Source organism: Trichechus manatus, unplaced genomic scaffold (genome assembly GCF_000243295.1).
Source record: "Trichechus manatus latirostris isolate Lorelei unplaced genomic scaffold, TriManLat1.0 scaffold00130, whole genome shotgun sequence".
Classification (NCBI taxonomy): Eukaryota; Metazoa; Chordata; class Mammalia; order Sirenia; family Trichechidae; genus Trichechus; species Trichechus manatus.
Genome location: NW_004444066.1, coordinates 6135284 through 6148037, shown reverse-complemented (window position 1 = coordinate 6148037; position 12754 = coordinate 6135284). Strand labels below are relative to the sequence as shown.

Sequence of the window (12754 nt, the reverse complement as noted above, 5' to 3'; positions counted from 1 at the left end):
CCACCAAGAAAACCCAGAATGAGAAGAAAGAAAGGGATAGAAAGAATATTTGAAGAATAACTATTGATTGGTCTCTCTCCATCCAGAGCAAAGAAGTGTGAAGAAAATCAAAGTCTCAAAGAAACAATTAGTCCAAAGGACTAATGGACCACACAAACCACAGCCCCCAATAGCCTGAGGCCTGAAGAACTAGATGGTGCCTGGCTACCAATACCAACTGCTCTGATTGGGATCACAGTAGAAGGTCCTGGACAGGATGGGAGAAAAATGTAGAACAAAAGTCAAATTCATAAAAAAGACCAGACTTACTGGTCTGATAGAGGATGATGGAACCCCTGAGACCATGGCCCTTAGATACCCTTTAAACTTGGAACTGAACCCACTCTCAGAGATCACCTTTCAGCCAAACAATAGACAGGCCTATAAGGTGAACAATAACACCCATGAGGTACACGCTCCTCAGAACATTCAACCATACCAGGCCAAAAGGGCAGCACTTGCCCAAAAACAAAGTTCAGAAGGCAGGAAGGGGCAGGAAAGATGGGAGAATGGAAACGGGGAACTCAGGGAGAAATGGGTAGAGTGCTGTCACATTGAGAGAATTGCAACTAATGTCCCAAAACAAAATGTGTGTAAATTGTTGAAGGGGAAATTAATTTGTTCTGTAGAATTTCACCCAAATCACAATAAAATGTTAAAAAAAGAAGAATATTTGAAGAAATAACAGCAGAAAATTTTCCAGATTTGATGAAAAACATACATCTACAAATTCAATAGGCTCAATGAACTCCAGGTAGGATAAAGCCAAAGAGATAATGCCGAGACACATCATAACCAGTCTCTTGAAAACCAAAGATAATGAGAGAATCCTGAAAGAAGTGAGAAGCAAGATGTCCCATACAAAGGATTCTTAACAAGAATAAGTGCTGATTTCTCCTCAGAAACTCCGGAGGCCAGAAGGCAGTGGAATGACATATTTAAAGCGGTGAAAGGAAAGAACTGTCAATCAAGAATTCTACACCCAATGAAACCATCCTTTAAAAGTGAGGACAAAATTAAGACATTCCCAAGTAAACGAAAGCTGAGGGAGTTTATTACGACTAGACTTGCCCTACAAGAAATGCTAAAGGGAGACCTTCAGATGGAAAGAAAAGGACACTAGACAGTAACTTGAACCTGTACATAGAAGAACAGATCTGCAGCAAAGGTAATTTCAAATATAAGGATGAGTTTTTAAGGTATTTTTGGTAATTCTAGTTGTTATGCCTTACATGCTTTATAATGAGAAATGCATAAAAAACAAGTATAAATATATGTTCTTAGGCACATGATTTATAAAGATGTGAGTAAATGTTTTCTTCCCTACAGATCAGAGAATCAGCCATATTAAAGAGTCTTCCACACAAGAAGTTCTAGCTGGCAAAATGAACAAAGACCCATCACTCTTTTTACTCTCTCTTTGAATTCAAAGGTACTTCTGACTACACTTGTGTGAACTGGCTCTTAAGCAAGTGAGTCCCTGGAGAGGGCACAGACTTAAAAAAGAATTGCAGGTGTGGTCCTTTAATAGAAACTGGAAAAGAAAAGGACCTAAAACTATTTTCTTTTCAAGGAAATCACCTCTTGCAACTGAGCCTTGACTAATTTGATACGAGGTGCTAGATTAAGACTTCAAGACTGACTTCAACCCAGGGAGTGAGGAAAAGAAAGTGAAAACAAAGGTTAAATTTTGTGAAGTGAAGCTACCTCAACAATATAACCTTTTACAAGGCAGAATTCTCCCAACTCAGTCTTGGGGGAGTTTAGCTCACCTTTAATGGGGTTTTAGAATTATGACTGATTCAGAGGAATCGGAATCAGAGTTCTATACTGATGTGCTGCTGGATATCCTGAACACCAGATGTGTCTTGAGATGTAGATGTAGAAAGAGTCAGGGTTTCTCTGAATACCGGAGAAGAAAGGGAAAACCTCTGTGAGTCCCTTCTCAGCCCCTCCCAATCTCTCCTACCCCCACCAGTGATGGATAATGGTTCTATAACATAAGACCTGGAAGGGCAGGAACCTGGGTTCTGACCACAGATTCACCACTAACGGACAGGCTGTGTGATCATGGGCAAATAACATGCCCCTCTGGGCTCTGGTTATTACTATCTGAAAAACAGTGACAATAGCCGCTGTGCTCTAATTATCTGAAGGGTGGTTGTGGGAGTTTGTTAAAGTGATTTACCCATCTACCCTTCCAGTCAACATTTATTGAGCAAGATCCTGGGGGCTCAATGGTGAGCAAAATCAGACATGAGTCCTGCCCTCATATAGCTGGTTTAGATGTGGAAGAGATACATGAATTAAATAATCTCATTAATACAACGTAAGCATGAAAGAGAGAGAGAGAGAGAGATTGAGTCCAGGACAACTGACCTTGAACTTGACATTGACAGCTTTAAAACAATTTTCATCCTCTTTAACCTCTGTCTAATGCTTCTCTACTGGACAGTTTGGGGGGCTTTTAATCTCTGAAATATACATTCGGGACAACTGAAATAAGTATATTTTTAATAAACATGGGCCAAGGAGAATGGCTTAATTTTGTTTCCCCATTCCCAGTTTGTTCTCAGTCCACTTGGAAAACACAGCTGCTGGCTTTGTGTGTGTACAAGCCTACTCTCCTCATACAGAGGCTCAGAATGGAAGTGGAGATCTCATTTGTTGTGTTAACAATGTCTGTGCATCTGCATGGAGCTATGCTGCAGGTCTGAACTGTCCTCAGCACGACTGGAATTAAAAAAAAAAAGAGAGAAGATATAGTGCTGAGAAGGATTTAACCTGGTTGGGAAGGTCTGCAAAGACATTTCTGAGGAAGTATGAATGAGTTGAGATGTGAAGGATGCGTAGGGGTTTAACCAGGCCAGGAGGGGAGGGAAGAATGTTCTAAGCAGAGAGGATAGCATGTGCAAATGTCCTGTGGTGGGGATGAGCAAGCAAGAATGAGGGACTGATAGGTCAGTATAGTTGAAACAGACAGAGTGATGAAAATCATGGTGTGAGATGAGGCTGATGGGGTAAGCCGGAGGCAAATCCGGGAAAGAGTTTTTCCATTACTTTAAGAGACGTGGAAAGCAATCAAAGGATCTGAAACAACTGTGATATGATCAGGTTTGGGTTTTGATAAGATCATTCAAAACGCAGAGTGAAGAACAAATTAGAGGACTGATGAAGCACAACTTTGAAAAGGAAGGTGATTCACTATTGAACACCAATTAACAGTGTGCCTCAGTTAAGGCTTTATAATGGGGAATAAAGTGAGTTTCCTTCAGGAACTCTACCCTCAAATATTTATTGGACATTTATTCTGTGTCAAGCATTCTTCATACATTACACAAGGGAAGGTAATTCTTTCAACAACTCTGTAAAATACGTAATAGGACAAAGCACTATTACAAAGAGAAAACTCAGACTCAGAGAAGCTAAGTCACTGGCCCAGGGTTAGGTGGCGTAGCCAGGATTTGATCCTAGGGTCTACCTGACTGCAAAGCTAGTGCTCTTTCCAGTGTTCCACGTCATACTCAAATATACGGGGTAAAAAATGCTAAACGCTCTGAAACTGACATGAGTAAATTTCTAGGAGAATTGATGACATATATAGTATTATTGATAGTAATAACGGTAGTGGTAATCATAGTAGTATTATAGTTTACGCTGCCTCTAGAAACCTAAATTGGGTGTTGTGGGTGCTCCTGGTAATTGAATAAAACATCAATGCATCTCCACTCTGTGCTTCCAGAAACAATTTGTCATGCTTTTATAGTTTACTACAAAAGAAATCCACATCTGGAGCTTGGAGTGCTCTTTCCTCTGCCCCTCAGAGATACGAGAGCTCTAAGTGCCCCCCAACCCTGCCGGCCATATAGATAATGGTTCTAAAGCAAGGAATCTGTGAGGACTTCCTGTGGCTCCTCCTAAACTCTTGCCTGGGCCTCCTTCATTACAGTACTGTGCATTGTGTGCAGAGGTTTCCCGTGGCTGTAACAACAGGGAAGGGAGCATGACAGCCGGGATCAAGTGGCATTACAAGCAGGAACTGCCAGCCCAGAGCATCGGCGTAATGTGAAGGGCCTGCCTGCTAATTCAGGCTGACATATTCCATGATATACCATTTAATGCGGAAGGGCTCTGCATAGGTATCTAGGGATGGGGCCTCTAATGCTTTGCCCAGATAAGGCAGGGGGCTGAATGCTGCTTGTGGTTATTTCAACATCGTTCTCGTGCCCAGGTAAAGGTTTGTCCGAGGCCCAGTGACTCCCTTCACAAGAAGAAAGAAGGCTTGGCAGATCAAGCAGGAAAGGATGGACCAATTAGGATGCCATGTTAGGACCGTGTTTTCCACCTGGTCTGGCCAAATACTTCTTCCAGGGCCAGGCAGGGAGATGAGTCAGACAGATACCGTTCCCCTAGTTAGGCCCATAGGCAATCGTCAAGGCTTTCTCTGTAAGATCTTATACACACTGGCTGACATTCATGGAGGGTCTCCTGGGCTGTGTGCCCATCACTGTGTTATAAGCACCTCATCCCGCCTCCCATTTAGCCCTCTCAGGAGCCAACCTATGGGTGGAATTTTCTGTGTGCCCCCTTTTAGAGGGACGTGCAGGGAGGTAAAACATCTTGTCCAATGTCACTTGGCAAGTAAGTTGAGGAGCTGGGATCTGAACCCCGGCAGTTTGGTTCCAAAGTAAGCACCCTTAACCACTCTTGCAAACAAAACCATTAAGTTGAAACAGGAAACTGCCATTTTTTTAAACGTTTTAAAAAATTTAAGGCGAAATTTACATAAAATGAACTGTTCTAAGGCGAACAATTCAGTGACATTTAGTACATTCACAATGTTGTGCAACCACCACCTCTATCTAGTTTCAAAACATTCTTGTCACCCCAAAATAACCCTACCCATTAAGCAGTTACTCTTAATTCCCTCTTCTCTCCCTAGTCCCTAGCAACCACCAATGAAACTGCCATTTCCACAAGTCAAGAAACCATCAAATACCAATAATTTCATGTGGCTCAACATAAAACTTTGGAAAGACTCTGCGCTGTATGGATGTGACATTAGATCATAGCACGTTCGGCTTTGAAGGGCACGTACAGCCTTCTCCAGGGCTGTCATCTATGTGTGTTGGAGGCTGGAGGTCATGGCTTCTGGGCCTCACTCCCTTCATTATTCTCTGTTATATATATTTGGAGTTTCAATAATATTTTCTTTAAAGAATGATTGCTGTGGATAAGACAAGTTTGGAAACAACTGACCTGGTGCAGTTCCTGAAATTTACAGATCAGAAACTGACACCCTGAGAAGTGAAGTGCCTTGTCCACGACACCCAGCTAGGGACTGACAGCACAGCCTGGGCTTCTGCCTCCCATCCAGGCTTCTGCTGCCACCCACACCATCTGTCTGTGCCACTTATAAGACACTACGAGAGCGCCCTTCTTGCCAAATGACAGAACCAGAACCTGACAGAATTCAGGATCACGCCAGGACCTTTAACTCTTGGTTCAAACCCTCCTTCTGAGCCACCTCGGCAGTCACTGACGAGGCCAAAACCAACTCTGAGACAAGGGCAGCGCTGCGCTGTGCTTGAGAACAGGGGCCAGTCCTTGGCCCTAAGAACGGGTAGGTGGATCTGGGTTGAGCTGCCGAATTCAACGATACTCTTCCCTCAGGCCCCCTGTCAGAACTTCATATTCCTCCTTGGGCTTCATTCAGTTTTAACCCATCCTTCTGAGGTTGATTCCACAGGGTGAGGACCCCAGCCCAACTGCCTTGCCTGCACCCAGTAGTATCACATTAGGGTATCAACTGAATAATGTTCCACGGCCCAAGAGAACAGCCTAAGGGTCTGACCCGCAATAAAGCTGAAGTACATTTCAGTTATAATATCCTGACTGCTTAGGATGCTTTAAACACCTTAGCAATTCGTCAATAATTCTCACAGAAATCCTATGAAGTATCTTGGTATGTCTTATGATCCCTATCACACAGATGAGGAAACTGAGTCACAAAGAGGTTAAGTAATTTGTTCAAAGTCACACAAAGCACTCTTGCCTAGAGTCCTGGACTCTGGAGTCCAAGCCCTTAGTCACAGGCCCTGGAAAAGCACACTCGGAAGCTTGGGAGAGAGACAAGTAAATAGATTTTCCAGTGCAGGTTATCGCTGCTGTAATGGAAGTCAGTACGCACTGCCTGTCCTCGGCTGGTACAAATGGTTAACATATTCAGCTGCTAATCCAAAGGCTGGAGGTTCGAGACTACCTAGAGGCACCTTGGAAGAATGGTGATATCCTTACAAAAAATCAGCCATTAAAAACCCTGTGGAGCACAGTGCCACTCTGACACACAGGAGTTGCCATGAATAAGAGTCTACTCACTGGTAATTGGTACTGGTACTGGTATGCACTACCCAGGTAGTACTGGCCAAAGGAGACCTGTGTCTGCCTGGGGAGGTCAAGGGAGTCCTCAGAAGGGAGAGGAAGATTGAGCTACGACTCAAAGGGTGAGGTGGGAGTCCCAGGCTCAGGGTCTGGCATGTGCAAAAGCTCAGAGAGGAGGGAGCAAAGTATATGGATGCAGGTGTGTGATTCTGTGTGGTTTTTTTGGGGGGTGGGGGCTTGATTTAATTATTCACTCAAGAAATATTTATGTAATTCTCTACATTTGACATGTTCTAGGGGCTGGGAACACATCAGTGAACAGAAAAAACTCCCTGCTTTTGTGGCTGTACACTCTAGTGTGTATATGTCCATGAAGACAACTTGAGTTGGGTAAGGGGATAGAGAATGAGGGGTATTATTATATTTGGGAGGAGCACTGGTGGCGCAGTGGTTAAAGTGCTCGGCTGTGAACTGAAAGGTTGGCAGTTCGAACCCACCAGCTGCTCCAAGGGAGAGAGATGTAGCAGTCTGCTTCCATAAAGATTTATAGCTTTGGAAACCCTATGAGGCAATTCTACCATGTCCTGTAGGGCGTCACTATGAATCAGAATCGACTCCATGGAAATGGGTTTGTTTTTTTTTGTTTGATACTCTAGTTGCTGGGGGGAGTGTCATGGAAGACCTCTGTGAAAGGGGTGACAACAGATCAGAGACCTAAATGAAGTAAGGGAGGGGGAAAGAGCATTCCAGGCAGTGGAAACAGTATATGCAAGGTGAGAGCGGGCCCAGCTTGTTGGAGGAACACTAAGGAGCCTTTGTGGCTGGAGTGGAGTGAGGAAGGAAGGCGTAGAAGATCCTGGGGAGACAGTCAGGGCTGGATCACCAATTTTATTATGAGGATAAAGAAAACTCAGGTTAGTTTTACCCTACTGATGATGTGTTGTTGCCATGGTAATTCTGCTCGGTATGAGAGGATTCGGGTGGGATGTAACACCCTTACTCAGATCACATCCCTGATCTAATGTAAAGGGAGTTTCCCTGCGGTGTGGCCTGCATCACCTTTCATCTTACAAGAGATAAAAGGAAAGGAAGCGAACAGAGAGTTGGGGACCTCATACCACTAAGAAAGCAGCGCCGGGAGCAGATTGTGTCCTTTGGACCCGGGGTTCCTGCTTGGAGAAGCTAGTCCAGGGGAAGATTGATAAGAAGGACCTTCCCCTAGAGCCAAAAAGAGGGAAAAACGCTTCTCCTGGAGCTGGCGCCCTAAATTTGGACTTCTAGCCTACTAGATGACTGTGAGAGAATAAACTACTCTTTGTTAAAACCATTCACTTGTGGTATTTCTGTTATAGCAGCACTAGATGACTAAGACAGAATTTGTCTCTTCCCACCTTCATCCAGTCTTCCTCCCTACCTTATCTCTTATTATCTTTCCTGTCTCTCCTCTTGGGAAATACCAGATCATATTACACTTCCCAGAACTCATTTACTAGCAAAACGAATGCTGCTGTCATTTGGCTTATTTGGTGACCATGCTGGTGATTCTTCACAATCTTCCACAGTACCTAAGTGGATGTCGGCAGGTCACAATGCCCACTTCAGGACACACAATGAAAGCTGAGTAGAATACTGGAAAACAGGAAGCGCCCGAGGCCCCCACTTTAAAAGACATCTGTGAAAACACACAGCAGGGAGAGGCGAGAAGTAAGGACTCGAGGGGCCTTCATGCGTGGAATTTTCACAGAGAAAAAAACTGCAGCTGTGTTTACCATGGCAACCTCCAACACCCTAGCAAGTCGACAGATTCAAGGCAAGACTCCAAGAGAGATGGGGTGGCCAGATAGGAGATAAAGAACAGAAAAAAGATGGGTCACAGAGAAGGAATATAGAGAGATGTCCATTTGTAGAAAGATGGTAAAGATTTTTGGTTGTTTGGTAGTCCTGGGTCAAATTTGATTGAATTGAGCAGACAAACATTTGAATACCCTTGGTTAAGTATGATCAACGTTCTCTACGTTAGGAGGCCTTTAACAAAATGTTATAAAATTAAATCCATGCTCGCTTCGTATCTTCTTGTTAATGTTCAGATGTTCCTCAGCTCCTTCCCCAAATAATGTAGATTACATTATATTTAGACTACCATGACATGTTAAGGTCACAGGGTTAGGTGGGTTCTATTTCACCAGTTAGGAAGTGCATAAAGGAATGTTCTGACCAATACTGGCCCCAGATAAAGCCTGCAATGAACAGTTATTGAGCATCGATTATATACTAGGCAGTCACCACACAACCCTTCACCACTTGTTCTTTTTCATAACCAGCCATTTTTGGGAAAGCTGAAACCAAGGCTGTTTGATCTGGAAAAGAAGCAGATGAGAGATGAAGAACCCCTTTCATCCTTGGTGCAAGGAAACTCTGACCCTGTTACTCTGCGACCACAGGTTTGAGGCCCAGTGGAGAATCTGAGGTGAATATCTTATCCCATCTAGAGGCACCAGATGGTAAAGATGTCAGGTACAGCCTCACTTCCAGTTTACCACTCTACCTTTCCACTGGGCTTCCTTCAAGAAATATGACTTTCCAGTGATATTTACTGTGGGTTTGGGATAAAGCCAATAGCTAAAGAGCACCCCAGCCTTCATTTTCAAGGCCATTAGATCATTAGATCTTTCTGTAAATATCCTTATTCCAGAGCAATAAGCAGTAGTCTTCCAATGGGGTATTTCCTCCAGGAGTGTGTAATGACTTTCCAGGAACTTTGTGGATCAGTTTTAAAGGTGAAAATCTAACTTCCATACAGTTTCCTTCCTGAAATCAAATCACCTCAGAAGATGCCCACAGCGTAGGTATCCTTCTCTCCCTTTTACAATCGCCCTTCTCTCACTTCACAACAGAAAGACAGAGAGTCACTCATCTCGAATCTTACTATGCTTCACTGTCCCAAGGTGTACACACTTCTGGGAGGGACAATTGGACAAAATCTTTAACTAAGGCTTCATAAATGTCCCCACCCCCAGCTCACTGTAATATGTATTTCTAGTGAAATTTTACTTTTTATGTTTAATCCTTCATCAAAATTGTGTATTTATGTGATTTTGATCAATTGTGTTCTATTAATAATTATAAAGATGACTCAATCCAGTAGAGAATTATAACTCTTACAGCCAAAAAAAAACCTCTCTCTCTCATTCTCTTCCCCTCCCCCTCTTTGTTACAGAAATGATCAATAAAATGTTTTTAAACACTTATTTGGGGAAGTGGAGTGGAAATACATGTTTCAGGAAAAAAAAAGGAACAATATAAAGTTTCTGACTTTTAAATAAGAACCTTTACACATATTCTTTTAATAGATATTGGTAGACATCAAATCACAATGGTATTTAAATTCCATTGGATGCATTAAAAAAGTGGTATGACATTTACAGCTGGGCTTTAAAGTGCTCAATGTTTAAAATACTCCCGAAATCACATTCTCTGCAATTATTTAACATCATAATGGAAACCCTTAGTTGTCTACTTAAAATGTTCAGGAAGGCATACGGCTTTTGAAAATTCTTCTAGGGAGTACAAGCACAAAATTTGAAGTGGTATAGTATAAGAGAATTTTTGGAGTCACGCAGACTTGGGCTTGAATCCTGGCCCTGCCTTTTACTAGCCCCATATCCTTTCTCAACATCAGTGCCTGATTCTGTAATATTAGAGATAGCAACTCTCTCATTAGCATTGCTATGAAAACTGAGCACAGTGCCTGCTATTTAATATCTAATACAGAAACCTGGTGGTGCAGTGGTTAAGAGCTCAGCTGCTAACCAAAAGGTCTGCAGTTTGAATCCACCAGCTGCTCCTTAGAAACCCTATGGGGCAGTTTGGAAACTCTGGTGGCATAGTGGTTAAGCGCTATGGCTGCTAATCAAAAGTTCGGCAGTTCGAATCCACCAAGCACTCCTTGGAAACTCTATAGGGCAGTTCTACTTTGTCCTATAGGGTCGCTATGAATCAGAATCTACTCATTGACAACAGGTATAATATAGAAACACTTATGGAGAACTTGCTTTGTAGCAGCTTTGTGCTAAACACTGTAGACACATCATATTATTGAATCTTCACAACAATGCTATGAGGTAGGTACTAGTGTTCTCATTTTACAGATATGGATCCTGAAGCAAAGCGTGGTCATTAAGCTTGCCCAAGGTCATAGTAATTGGTGAACCTGCCTTCGAACTCTGGCAGTCTGGCTCTAACCCCTATGATCACTATTATTAGACTTTTTTTTTTTGTTCATTGTTGTAGTTTAAATGTTTACATTTCAAGTTAGTCTCCCATACAAAAATTTATACATTGTTATGTGACCTTAATTGCTCTCCCCATACGTGAAAGTACATTCCTTCTTTCCACCCCTGACTCCCCATGTCCATTCAACCAGCTCCTAATCCTCTCTGCCTTCCCATCTCACCTCTGGACAGAAGCTGCCCATTTAGTTTCTTGTATCTACTAGAGCTAAGAGGCATACTCCTCATGAGTATCTTTATGTCCCACAGTCCAGTCCAATCCCTGTCTGAAGAGTTGGCCTCAGAAATTGTTTTAGTTCTGGGCTGACAGAGAATCCAGGGGCCATGCTTTCTGGGATTCCTCCTGTCTCATTCAGATCATTAAGTCTGGTCTTCTTACTAGAATTTGAGTTCTGTGCTCCACCTTTCTCCTGCTTCATCCGGGACTCTCTGTTGTGTTCCCTGTCAAGGCAGTCATTGGTGGTAGCCGGGCACCATCTAGTTCTTCTGGTCTCAGGCTGATGAAGTCTCTGGTTTATGTGGCCCTTTCTGTCTCTTGGGCTAATACTTTCTTTGTATCTTTGGTGTTCTTCATTCTCCTTTACTCCAGGTGGTTAGAGCAAACTGATGCATCTTAGACGGCTGGTTGCAAGGTTTAAGACCCCAGATGCCACTCACCAAAGTAGGATGCAAAACATTTTCTTAATAAGCTTTGTTATGCCAACTGACCTAGATGTCCCCTGAAATCATGGTCCCCAGACCCCTACCCCTGCTACTCTGCCCCTCAAAGTGTTTGATTGTAGTCAGGAAACTTCTTAGCTTTGGGTTAGTCCAGTTGTGCTGACTTCCCCTGTGTTGTGTGTTGTCTTCCCTTCACCTAAGATCATTCTTGTCTACCATCCAGTTAGTGAATAACCCTCATCCTCCCTCCCCACACTCATAACCATCGAAGAATGTTGTCTTCTGTGTTTAAACCTTTTCTTGAGTTCTTATAATAGGGGTCTTATACAATATTTGTCCTTCTGTGGCTGACTAAATTCACTCCGCATAGCCCTCCAGATTCCTCCATGTTAAGATGTTTTACAGCTTCATCCTTGTTCTTTATCTTTGTGTAGTATTCCATTGTGTGGATATACCATAATTTGTTTATCCATTCATCTGGTGATGGGCACCTAGGTTGTTTCCATCTTTTTGCTATTGTGAACAGTGCTGCAATGAACATGGGTGTGCATATATTTATTCGTGTGATGATTCTTATTTCTCTAGGTTATATTCCAAGGAGCGGGATAGCTGTATCACATGGTACTTCTATTTCTAGCTTTTTAAGGAAGCACCAAATCAATTTCCAGAGTAGTTGTACCATTTTACATTCCCAACAACAGTGCATAAGTATTCTAGTCTCTCCACAACCTCTCCAGCATCTATTATTTTGTGTTTTTTGGATTAATTCCAGCCTTGCTGGGGTGTGATGATATCTCATTGTACTTTTGATCTGCATTTTTCTAATGGCTAATGATCATGAGCATTTCTTCATGTGTCTGTTAGCCGCCCAAATATCTTTTTTGGTAAAATGCCTATTCATATCATTTGCCCATTTTTTAATTGGGTTATTTGTCTTTTTGTTGTTGCGGTTTTGCAGTATCCTGTAGATATTAGACGTTAGACGCTGATCGGGTATGTCGTAGCCAAAATTTTTTTCCCAGTCTGTAGGCTGTCTTTTGACTCTTTTGGTGAAGTATTTTGATAAGCATAAGTGTTTGATTTTTAGGAGCTCCCATTTATCTAGTCTCTCTTCTGGTGCTTGTGCATTGTTACCTATGGTTCATATTGTGTTTATGCCATGTATTAGGGCTCCTAGCATTGTCCCTATTTTTTCTTCCATGATCTTTATCATTTTCGATTTTATATTAAAGTAGTTGATCCATTTTGAGTTAGTTTTTGTGTATGGTGTGAGGTATGGGTCTTGTTTCAGTTTTTTGCAGATGGATATCTAGTTATGCCAGCACCATTTGTTAAAGAGACTGTCTTTTCCCCAATTAATGGACTTTGGGCCTTTGTCAAATACC

The 12754-nt window shown here is 42.5% G+C and overlaps 1 protein-coding gene across 7 annotated transcripts in view; it reads right to left on the bottom strand.

The window, feature by feature from the left end:
* Nucleotides 1-12754, bottom strand: part of PPP2R2B (protein phosphatase 2 regulatory subunit Bbeta) — a 566434-nt gene that overhangs the window by 79367 nt on the left and 474313 nt on the right. The window lies entirely within an intron of this gene.